Source organism: Nycticebus coucang, chromosome 3, assembly GCF_027406575.1.
Source record: "Nycticebus coucang isolate mNycCou1 chromosome 3, mNycCou1.pri, whole genome shotgun sequence".
NCBI classification, from domain to species: domain Eukaryota; kingdom Metazoa; phylum Chordata; class Mammalia; order Primates; family Lorisidae; genus Nycticebus; species Nycticebus coucang.
The window spans coordinates 71,478,081-71,490,695 of NC_069782.1; the positions used below are offsets into that span (position 1 = coordinate 71,478,081).

Consider the following 12,615-nt stretch of genomic DNA (forward strand, 5'->3'; position numbering starts at 1 on the left):
AAACTCTTGCACTCAAGTGATCCTCCTGCCTCAGCTTCCCAAATACTGGGACTATAGGCGCCCACCACATCACCTGGCTAATTTTTTCTATTTTTAGTAAAGGTAGAGTATAACTCTTGCTCATGTTGGTCTTGAACTCCTGAGCCCAAGCAATCCTCCCTCCTTGGCCTCCCAGAGTGCTACATTACAGGAGTGAGCCACTATGCCCAGCCCCAGGATAGGCAGTGAGGAAAATAGATGGAACACAGGCGCTATACCCACACCTGCCACCTCCTGCCTGGATGTCTGCTGATGATGCCAAAGAAGCTCAACTCATCACTGAGCTCAACCAGCTACCACCCACCCTCCACGCCTCCCCATCAAAAATTTATGGGGACAGGACAGGGCTCTGCCTAGAGGAGTTGACACATGGAACAAAGCCTGTGCTGTTCCGTCTCCTGTTGCCTAGCACGCAGGTTATAACCCTTTCTTAGTTGGTGCCAGGTAAGAATGGACTTCTGGGGACACTATTTATGTGTGAGGCCAAATCATCTCCATTTTTCATTTGGCTAAACTATCAAGTGACAGCTGCCTTTTTTTTTTAAAGATACAGTGTCTCGCTCTGTTGTCCAGGCTGGAGTGCAGTGGTATCCTCATCACTGTAACCTACAATTCCTGAGCGCAAGCAATCTTGCTCAAGCCTTCTTAGTAGCTGGGACTACAGGCATGTGCCACTACACTTGGCAAATTTTTTTTTTTTTACTTTTTGCAGATACGGGGTCCTGCTGTATTGCTTCAGGCTGGTCTTTTACCCGCTAACCTCAAGCAGTCCTTCAGTCTTGGCTTCCCAAAGTGCTGGGACTATGCCTGGCTTATTATTCACATTTCATTTCTTCTATTACCAAGGAGCTTTCTCTCTATGGGCCTTTTTTCTAACTAGTTGGTTCAATTTATTTCCCATTGAGTATTTGTCTTTTCCTACATAATTCTCTTTTAAATTAGGGATAATAACTTACCTGAATCAAGAAAAAAGATAATAAACTAGGGATAATAAACTTTTACGGGGTAAATTCTTTCCAAATGTACCTTTTAATTTTGTTTAGGGACAGCTTTGCTGTAAACACTTTTTATGTTTTTCAAACTGCAATCTTTACATGTCTCTTGTGCTTTGGGAGCCCTTCCTGCCATTGACACAAATTCTCCCATTTTTTTTGGTGTATAATTTTAATTTTTATCCATCTAGGACTTATTTAGGGGTGAAGAGAGGGGTGGAGGTTGTCTCATCCCAAAGAACTCCCAATTGTCCTATGCCATTGTACAGATTTGAAATGCTCCATCCTCTTTGAATAAGATCCACTGTGCACTGTGTCTATTTCCAAAGTTGCTCTAATTCATTGCTGACTTTTCTGGCTAATTCTGCCTGTTTTAATTGGCTTAGCTTTGTGTGCTTCAATATCTTGTCAGAGAGGTCTCTGTTTCCAGCTCTTTCCATATGCATCTGATTCCTCTTTGACAGAGCAATCCGAAACATTTAGATAGGAAATACAGTAAACTTCGACTTCTGACCTCATAGTGGACTAGATTTCCAAGCTGATCGCTCAAAAACAACTAAAAATGCGGGTAAAAATAAATTAGATCTGTTTCTTAATGTATCAGCAGGCCAACTAGAAAATAAGAAACAGGCAAAAATGTCATTGTAGGCAGGAGCCCCTGCTTAAGTGTTGGTAAGTCAAGACCTCGAAGGGTAACTGCGCAACATAAAGGTAGGTTAGAAATTAGAATAATTTCCTTAGATGTACACCCCAGGAATGAAAAGAGAATGAGTCTTAGACCTTGCTTTTAGGAGGAAGGGGTAAAATCTCATCCACTGGTTCATAATCTCACGAGTTTGCAACTCCAACTGCACTATCTGGGTGTCTGACAGTCTCAAGTAGATGACATGCTTTAGAGCAATTAAGGGTGGTAGTGACTCTGTCCTAGAAGAACCTTCAATTCTAGTCTCAAAGAATTCCCCCCAATCACATCCCAGCCTTATTGAAAAGTTCAATGTGGATGGGAGGCAGCAGAAATGACAGCAGTGAAGACTTCCACTGTTGGCATCATAAGACCCAAAATCCATGTGTTTAATCCTGAAATGGAAACAAAGAGCAAGACAGTAACATTTGTAGAAGAGCCAAATAGAACTAGATAAATTTTAAAAAGCTAATAATTGAGATTTAAAACACTGGATAGGTTTAGCAGTGGGTTTGAGAGAGCCGAAAAGAAGACTAATGTACTGGAAGATGGAGCTGGTTAAATTTCCCAAACACAGGAAGAGAAAAAGAAGGTTAAAAGACAGAGGAGTGAATGGAGGGAATATCTTTAAAGATAATGGTTGAGAATTTTCCATAACTGATGAGTGACATCAATTTATGTATCCAAAAAGCCAAACAAATCCCAAGCAGGATATATAAAAAGACACATGAGGCCTGTAGTCCCAGCTATTTGGGAGGCTGAGGCAAGAGAATTGCTTAAGCCCAGGAGTTGGAGGTTGCTGTGAGCTGTGTGAGGCCACAGCACTCTACCGAGGGCCAGAAAGTGAGACTCTGTCTCTACAAAAAAAAAAAAAAAAAAAGATACATGAGGGAAAGTGGGGAAAACCAAAGCCAACCAGAAAAGTGAGAATAACAAACTGAGAGCCAATTCCTCAGCCCCACAGCCTGGAAGTCAGAACACTCTAGAGTAACACTTTCAAGGTGCTGAGAGAAAATAACTAGTGAGCCAGAAATGTTCATCTGACAAAAAAAATACCTTTGGAGGATGAGGATGAAAAGACAGTAGCTGAGGATTTACCACCTGTAGATCCTCATCAAAGGAAATTGAGGGAGTTTTTTCAGGCAGAAAGTGATCATTCAGGGAGAAGGGCTGATATGCAGGAGGAAACAATGAACGAAAAAGTAGGAAATATGTGGTTGAATCTTAAGAAACATGACCATTAACAATAACTTATAATGTCCAATGTGTAAGACATTCACTAAGTTTAGAAAACAATGACAAATAGCTGAGTACAAGAAGGTCTTAGAATCTTTGCATCATTTATGGAGAGGGTAATATTTGAGGGAGCATTGGAGAAATTTAAGATTTTATGGTAAATACTAGGAGAATAGGATTAGTCTATAACTTGTACATAGTAGAGGGGGAAGGAAATTAGAATGAAAAATAATCCAAAATAAGGTTCACAGGGAACATGGTACAAATAGAAAGCCCAAAATAAAATAATGAAAACATGTGAAACTTGCCTATGATTACAAGAAATGTAAATGGACAAAAAGCTTCAGTTAAAAGACAAAAGATTGTCAGGGTGTATATTTTTTCCCCTTAGTTCAAGTTTTATGCTATTTACAAGAAATGCTGATGCAAAAAAATGCTAAATATTTGAAAGTAAACGATGGAAAAAAGCCTGGAAAATATTAAAAACATAACAAAACTGTACCCATATTAATAAAGTTATTGCTGGACTGAATTGTGTCTCCCTGAAATTCCTATGTTAATACTCTAACCCCTAGTGTGAAGGAATTTTGACATAGGGCTTTTAGGAGATGACTAAGGTTAATTGAGGGTATAAGGGTGAGATGTTAACCCAGTATGATTGGTGGCCTGAGGTAAAGGCCATGTGAAGACACAGGGAGAAGGCAGATGTCTGCAAACCAGAAAAAGGGCCCTCGCCAGAACCCAACCACACTGGCATCCTGATCTCAAACTTCTAGACTCCAAAATTATGAGAAAATAGATTTCTCTTGTTCAAGCTACCTACTCTCTAATATTTTGTGGCAGCAGAGCCAACTAATAGTTATATTTTTGGTATATTATTAGAAATAAGGGCTATCAGCTCAGCGCCTGTGGCTCAGGCGGCTAAGGCGCCAGCCACATACACCTGAGCTGGCAGGTTCAAATCCACCCTGGGCCCGCCAAACAACAATGATGGCTGCAACCAAAAAATAGCCGGGTGTTGTGGCAGGCGCCTGTTATCCCAGCTACTTGGGAGGCAGAGGCAGGAGTTGAGTCCAGGAGTTGAAGGTTGCTGTGAGCTATAATGCCATGGCACTCTACCCAGGGTGACAGCTTGAGGCTCTGTCTCAAAAAAAAAAAAAAAAAGAAAGAAAGAAAGAAGGGCTATCAAATCAGAGCTTTCAATTCACGGAGAAGATAAAACAGTCCCAAACTTGTATGCACCTAATAACAGAACCTCAAAGTACATAAAGTTAAGAACCACTGAAGGGGATCAATAAGTTTATCTTTGTTTTAAATCTGTTGATGGATTTTTCTAACAATTATGTAGATGTATATTCTAAGAAAGAACTCTACTTTGATTGTGCTTTGATCTTACTAAGCTGTGATGTCTTGGCTTTATTCTTCCATATTTAGTGACTATTATCCTACCCCTTAGGTTTCAGATGTTGTGTTCTTCATCACTCTCATTCTACAACCCAACATCACAACTTCCCCTATCACAGGTCTCAAAAGAGGGCAAAGAGACACTAGAGTCAGGCACCAGCTCCTAAGTACTTCCTGGGGAAAATGACACATTTTTTGCTCTCATTTTATTGGCCAAAGCAGGTCACATGACCCTAATTTCATGAGTGGAACTACTCCTTGTACCTGAAAGGAGAACCAGAAATAGTGGTGAAAATCACCAATGACCATTGACAACTGTCTCCCAAAGAGATCATTTTGTTCTAGGCAAGAGTTGGCAAACTTTTTCTGTAAAGAACCAGAGGGCAAATGTTCTTGGCATCACAGGCCATATAATCTTCCCCAAGACCACTGAACTATGTTATAGCTGAACAGAAGGGTATTGTGTAACAGCAGAATCAGTCCAATACCATGTAACTTTCATATATCAGAACCTCCAGGTTGCAAGTCACATAATCTAAGCATGGCAGAGTCATAACCCCAGAGAAAAAGTCAACCACAGGTGGAACCCAAGTACCCTGTTCCAAGAAAGAGGAAAAGGGACCAGATTAAGAAGTAAGGGGTGCCCTGTTTTGTTGCATTACAGATTTAAGAGCCAAGGACTCATCACCACTCCTTTGCATGACCCAATCAGATCACCCCTTGCTCCAATTTCCTATCTCACCCCTAGTTATCCTCTGTGTATGAGGATACAGATTGGAGAGACAGACTTGAGCATCACCTTCTGTCTTCTCACTTCTCAACTCGAAATAAAGCTTTTTCTTTCTTTCTTTTTTTTTTTTTTCAGTTTTTGACCAGGGCCAGGTTTGAACCCACCACCTCTGGTATATGGGGCCGCCACCCTACTCCTTTGAGCCACAGGCGCCACCTGAAATAAAGCTTTTTCATTTCTCAAAAGCTGTTGTCATAGTCTTGGCTTCTATGTTACTCATTGCTGGGTAACTGGCTACATTCCAATAAAACTTTATTTACAAAAAGAGGCAGTGGGCTCAGTTTGGCTTGTGGACTGTTGTTTGCCAACCCCAGATCTAGGGCAGTAGCCTCTACCTCCTTCCCATCTTATAATGTCCAATGTGTAAGACATTCACTAAGTTTAGAAAACAATGACAAATAGCTGAGTACAAGAAGGTCTTAGAATCTTTGCATCATTTATGGAGAGGGTAAACTGCTAGAAGAGTTGGGCAGCTGCAGGGTGTGTTTCTCCCTGTCTCTCTGTTTCTTCCCTCCTCTTCCTCTTTTCTCTCTCTTTCTTCCTCGCTTTCTCTCTCCTCCCCTCCCCCTCTCCCTTCATTACTTCCTCCCTCTCCATCACCCCCCAAATCCCTCCTGGCAGCTGTCTGGCAGACTCTGCTCTCTCGGCTGGAGTATGTACTAAAAATATTCTGGCTGCTGTCAAAGCACCTGGGGACCCTGGAGCAGGTGGCAGAAGCCGCATGTGCGACCTTGGCCGTGGCTCGTCCGCAGCCGCCTCTCCCTGATCCTAACCTTGAGCCACAACCACCGATTTCTCGGTGTTACTTCAACGCCCAAGTCCCGATCCCGGGCGTTTGCGGTGGTGTCCTCTCCCTGCAATGCCCCATCCATTCATTCAGCAATCCACAACTACTGGATGATACCCTCGCTGGTAAACAGTGTAAAAAGGAGAGCTAGATACGCACACAAGGAAGCAACAACCCAAGGTGCGGGGCGTGGTGACATGGCGGTGGTATCGCGGGGACTCAGGAAATCCCTGGCGCTGCAGTCAGGGGAGCCTTCCTGAGGGTGCGCAGGAGTAAGACCCTTGGGGAAGAGGAAGGGCGCTCCTGGAGGAGGGACCGGCAGAGGCAAACGCTCGGTCTGCTGCTGACACAGGGGGAGGCGGTGGGGCGGCCTCTGCATCTGCCTGGAAGCCCCACTGAGCAGTTGGGAGTTACCCCCCAAACGTGGGCAGGTGGGATTTGCACGTGGACTTGGGGGAAGGGTGAGGAAGGGGAGTGGGTTGGCTGTGGGGGTCTGGGACGTGATGGGGCGTGGCCAGGGCGAGTCTGTAAGGATGTCAGGTCTTGGGAGGCTCTGACCATGATGGGGCCGGCTACGGCCCCTCCTCCCGAAAGTCTTCCTTGCTTTCTCTTGGTCCACAGCCTGGGCCCTTCTGACCCTTTCTGGCGCGCTCCCTTTATTTTATTTTATTTTATTTTTTTGTAGAGACACAGTCTCACTTTATGGCCCTCGGTAGAGTGCCGTGGCCTCACACAACTCACAGCAACCTCCAACTCCTGGGTTTAAGCGATTCTCTTGCCTCAGCCTCCCGAGTAGCTGGGACTACAGGCGCCCGCCACAACGCCCAGCTATTTTTTGGTTGCAGTTTGGCCGGGGCCGGGGCCGGGTTTGAACCCGCCACCCTCGGTATATGGGGCCGGCGCCTTACCGCCGCCCCGGCGCACTCTCTTTAAAATGTCGCCTGTCCACCAGCACGTCAAGACTCTCTTATTTGTGTTATATCTATTCTCCACATACACACTGTGAACTGGGGAGAGCTGCGCCCTTCTGTTTTGGTTGTTGCTGGGTGCCCAATGCCCAAGACTTGATCTGGCACCTACCTGCACACAGCAAATACTCAGGAAATGGTGCTTGGGTTCCAGCTTCTCAGCACTGCTGGGTGACCTTGGGAATGTTACTTAACCTCTCTGGGCTTCCCTTTTCTCTAATCTCAGAAATAAGAAACCTGGCCTGAACCTCTGGGAAGGGGTGTGTGTGTGTGCTATATTGATGGCAACTGGATCCCCTAAGTTTAAGTACCTGGCCTGCTCAGCCCCTGCCCTCCCCACCCCCCCACAGCATCTTTTGGGATCTGAAGCCAGGGCGGGTGAAAGCTTTGACACCAACACACCTGGCTTAAGTCCTGACTCAGATTTGTCTTTGGTGTAAGGACCCAGAGAGTAGATCCCTGTCTCTGAGCCTTAGTTTCCACAGCTTTAAAAAGGGAATCATTCCCCCTTTCCACCTTGCACCTGACACAGGCTTGAGAGAGGAGTGTATGGGGGAGCGTGACTGCAGTGTGGACCTCACCTGACAGGTTGTGGCAGTGCCCAGGGACCTCAAGGAGTTCCCATGCTGGGAGGAGGCAGAGGCCAACCTAACATCCCAATTTGGAGGGATGAACACTGGACTAGAAGGAAGACTAGATAGGTTCTCAGGGGCCTGGGGAGTTAGATGGAGGGCTTCCCGGAGAAGGAGACCACATAGGAGATAAGAGCTAAAGGTGAGGAAGTTACTATTCAGATGTGGTGCCTGGAAGAGAGTGCTCCAGGTGGTGATAACAGCAAGGGCTAAGGCCCTGAAGTACAGAGAGATGAGAACAGGGGCAGAGCACATAGGCAGGTGCTGGGAGGGAGCTGGGGTTTTTACCATGGGTGTCTGGGAGTCAGGGGAGGGTTTGGAGCCAGCAAATCAAGGTGATCAGTTTATTTTGATGCAGCACCCCCTCCCTCCTGACACCATGAGTCTGGGTTAACATTCTGAAACTGCTATGCATGTATTGTGGAATGAACTATTAAGCAGTTGGAGGGCAGATGGTAGGAGCCAGGTTTCTCACTGTTGAAGTGGAAGGTCACAAAGAGGGAGGTGAGGAGGCTGTTCAGCCTAATATACAGTTACATTGAAATATTTACAGATAAGTGTACATATGTGGGACACAGGTTAGTTATTATGCACACATATATTTCCTGCTCTGTCTGCTGTGAGAGCCTAGATTAGAAGCAATGTCACTCCAGTAACAGCAAGCACCCCTACTGCCCAGATCTTGTTTCTAATATCCTCCTATAAAAGGCTCCTTGGATAAAAGGCTAATTCTAGGACTAGGGCAGGAAATACACAAGATGAACCTGGAGCATCTTATTGTGCCAGAAAGTAAGGATGTGCTAAAAGAAGAAAACAACACAGAGGCATGTCAAAGGGTTGTGACAACCAATTGAAAGAGATTCCAGTGACCAAAACTAGAGCAATCTGAGTGACAATATCAATACAGTGGTATTGGATTGTAACACAAAATGCAAAATAAATATCCATGGCATACTGATATATCATTCATTCCGATACGAATGATTGAATAAATAAATAGATGGGAGTGGGGTTATGTTCCCTGTGCAGAGGAATTCCAAATATTATAATTTATGTAGCTATTTAGTCCTCAAGGAAGGGGAATACAATTCCCTACTCTTTAGGTTTGGGCTGCATATAGCAACCTCTTTCCAAAAGATATAATATAAAAAGAAGAGAATAAGGCGGTGCCTGTGGCTCAGTGAGTAGGGCGCTGGCCCCATATACCAAGGGTGGCGGGTTCAAACCCAGCCCTGGCCAAACTGCAACAAAAAAAAAATAGCCGGGTGTTGTGGCGGGCGCCTGTAGTCCCAGCTACTCGGGAGGCTGAGGCAGGAGAATCGCCTAAGAGTTGGAGGTTGCTGTGAGCTGTATGATGCCACGGCACTCTACCGAGGGCAATAAAGTGAAACTCTGTCTCTACAAAAAAAAAAAAAAAAAGAGAATAGAGTAGTTTACTGTGGAAAAACCTGACAGATACCACCTCAGCCAGGGGATCACAGTCAACACCAGCTGTGATAAGTCACATGAACAAGTGTGTACTGTTTCTATGTGACCAGAAGGGCACTTCACCAGTGTGGTCTTCCTCCCCCAAATCCAATACCCTTGTCAAAACATGAGAAAAACATCAGGCAAATCCCAATGGAGAGACATGATACAGAATACCTAATACACCTCAAAACTGTCAAGGTCATCCAACATAAGAAAGCTTGATTAACTTTCACAGCCCAGAGGAGCCTAAGGAGATATGTTGGATCCTGGCCAGGCATGGTGGCTCATGCCTGTAATCCCTCCCTTTGAGAGGCCAAAGTGGGGAGTTTGAGACCAACCTGGCAATGAGTGAGACCCAGTCTCTATAAACAATTACAAAAATTTAGCCAGGCATGGTGGTGCCTGCCTGTAGTCCCAGCTACTCAGGGGACAGAGGTAGTAGTGTTACTTGAACCCAGAGTTCAAGGTTGCAGTGAGCTATGATCACACCAGTGCAGTCCAGTTTATCAACAGACTGAGACCCTGTCTCTGAAAAACCAACAAAATTTAAGAAAATGTCATGTGGGATCTTGAAACAGAAAAAGAGACATTAGGGAAAAACTGAGAAAATATGATTGTAGACTTTAGTTAATAATGTTTCAGTATTGGGCTGTGCTTGTAGCTCAGTGAGTAGGGCGCCAGCCCCATATACTGAGGGTGGTGGGTTCGAACCCAGCCCCAGCCAAACTGCAACAACAAAAATAAATAAATAAAATAATGTCTCAGTATTGGTTCACTGTGACAAGTGCAGCAGTTAGTTTCCCCTATTATTGACATCAGATGGATGGATATGGGGGACATACAGGAATAATACTGTAAATCTAAAACTGCTCTAAAACAAAAAGTTTAAAAAAAAAAAAACAGCTATAACTGTCTTGGAGAATAGGGATTGTCTGGAGCAGGGGTGGAGGAAACAAAAGGCCCAAGTAGAAAACCAAGGCAGTGGGCGGCGCCTGTGGCTCAGTGAGTAGGGCGCCGGCCCCATATACCAAGGGTGGTGGGTTCAAACCCAGCCCTGGCCAAACTGCAACAAAAAAATAGCTGGGCGTTGTGGCAGGTGCCTGTAGTCCCAGCTGCTCGGGAGGCTGAGGCAAGAGAATCACATAAGCCCAAGAGCTGGAAGTTGCTGTGAGCCGTGTGATGTAACGGCACTCTACCGAGGGCAGTAAAGTGAGACTCTGTCTCTACAAAAAAGAAAGAAAGAAAGAAAGAAAACCAAGGCAGCATCCAGGCTGAGCCTCGACCCATTGTGGGGTGCAGGAAAATGGGAAATTTGGGATTGTTTCAGACATACAGGATCCACAGGATGATGTGTCGATGAAGGGAAGATTCTTGAGGACTCCCAAGGAAGATTCCTGAGCTGCCCTTACTGAACTGGGGAGGCTGGTGAAGGAACAAGCCTGAGGATAGATCAGACAGGTAGATCTGTCCTCTAAGTGGGGGGTTAAGGAGGGGACCAGCAGCGTTATTTAGCAGCAGTGCCATTTTAGGAGGGCACAGGCAAGGGGGACAGAAGCCTCTCAAAATTGTCATATGGCACAATGGTATATGTGGGGATCATACTCCCCAGTCTGAGGAGCTGAATCCCAAACGTACTCTATGGCCTCTAAGCAAGCCCTTGACCTCTCTTAGCTTCAGTTTTCACATCTGCAAGATAAGGATCGGTTTTCACATATGTAAAATAAGGATAAATAATGTCCCACTCACAGGCCTGTAAGCGGCCATCAAATGAACCCAGCTCAGAACCTGAAACAAAGTAGGTGCTCAATAAACACTGCTCACCCCTTTCCTCTTCCTACTAGGTCTCAGGTGGAGAGAGCGCCGCCTGTCTCTTTAAATAATGCAAATAAATTGAGGGAGGTGTAATGGAGAAAATAAAAAGGAGCCGCGTCTCCAGCTCAGCCAATCAGCGCGCTGGGCTTGCGGAGCTGGCCGCCTAAATGACCCAATGGTGGGCCGCGCGGACTCAGAGACCGCCTCTGCCTCCCAGCACCGTCGTGGGGGTGGGGACGTTACCGGCCACGCCCCGGGGGCGGAGCCAGTCGGGGGCCGCGCCACAGCCGCGGAGGGAGGGGCGGGGCGCCTCGGGTGTCAGTGACCCAGCCGCAGGTGGCGGCAAGCGCTGGGCTCCGACCGTGCTGAGGAGGTGAGTGCTGGTCCCAGGAACCCCCCAGGAGGCGCCCAGTCAGCGCCTCCTCCCAAGTGCAACGAGCCCAGCAACCTCGGCGGCTGCGGCGGGCAAAGGCGCAGCGGAGCGCGAGGGATGGCGAGAAGGGAGTGGGGGGCTGCGCGCCGGGCGCCCCGGCTTCTCCCCTGTGGTAATAGAGGGTCCATAGGAGGAGATGAGAATTCCTCCTTAAATCCCCAGTCTCCTAGCCTGGAACCGGAGCGTGTAGCGGGGCGGCTACAATGCCGGACCCCTCCCCAAATCCTTTATTCTAATCCTGGATCCGGTTCTGGGTTCTAGGACTGCAAAGATAGGGGCGTCGCACCCCTTATAGAGCCTGGGATTTGGGCGGCCAAATAGGAGACCACCCCCAATCTCTCTCTTCCTAGCTCTGGCCTGCAGACCCTCAGGGACGGAGATGAAGGACCCATTTCTTTTTTCCTCCTACTGTGAATCCCTAGCCAGGCCTGACTACTGTTGAAACTGGGGATTTCCTGGTGACTCTCCTAGACTGCCCCATCCTAGCCCCCACCTGAAGGATGGGATGGGGGTATTTCATTGGCATTCTCTATAGGGACCCCAAGGTTGGAATTCTGGGGAAGAGGTCAGTGTGGGGTTGCCTGCCTTGGCAGCGACTGGTCAAGCAGGGCCTGGAAGGGCCCGGGGCTTGGACCTGGGGGGGGGGGTCCCTCTTTCAGTGGGGGGCGGGGTTGGGAGACAGTGAGCATCTGTTCTTGGGGATTAAAATAAATCGAGGTAAATTAGGATCTTGCCAGAGGCTGGCTGTGAGTGGGGTGCGCAGGAGGAGCTGGGGGTGGGCAAACCCTCCATCTGCCTCAAATCCCCCGAGTCACCTGCTCCAGTTGCACTGGGGACCAAGAGGCAGCATCAAATGGACCTGCTTCACTGGTGACCTTGGGCAGGTGACAACATCTCTCTGAGCCTTGGTTTCCTATTGAGCATTGAGCTTGGAAGCTGGGGACCTTACATTCTACAGATTCTGAACCCACGGTTGCCACCTTTTGTCAGATTGTGATTCTACTCTTTTGCTTAAGATGTGGGTGGTTTGAGGTTGAGAAAGCATTAGACTTGGAGATGCCATCTCCAATGTACCTTGCTGGTCTCTGAGCCTCAGTTTACTGTACTGCAAAATGGGTCGATGGTCACTCTCTGGCATTGGGACTGGGGGTAGGGAGGGGGCTGATCTGCAGACAGTAAAACATTGGACCAAGCTGCAGTGGTTAGAACAGGGCTCAAGCCACCCTGGTCTCACCGGTGGGACTGCCTGGGGCACACCCTGACCCACATACCATCACCCACGCTAGGGGTGAGCGTGTACCTGGGTGGGGTCGAAGACAGAAGGAGGTGGGAGGTACCATCCCAGCCCATCCAGTCCCTAGGAATTCCAT

At 47.1% G+C, this 12,615-nt stretch overlaps 1 protein-coding gene across 5 annotated transcripts in view; it reads left to right on the forward strand.

The window, feature by feature from the left end:
- Positions 1-11,072: 11,072 nt before the first annotated feature.
- The window catches only part of FCHO1 (FCH and mu domain containing endocytic adaptor 1), a 28,016-nt gene continuing 26,473 nt past the window's right edge, over positions 11,073-12,615 (forward strand). For all 5 annotated transcript variants that reach the window (XM_053585663.1, XM_053585667.1, XM_053585666.1 and 2 more), the window contains exon 1: positions 11,073-11,185. The gene's annotated coding sequence lies outside the window, so the exon portion shown is untranslated. The remainder of the gene's footprint in view (positions 11,186-12,615) is intronic.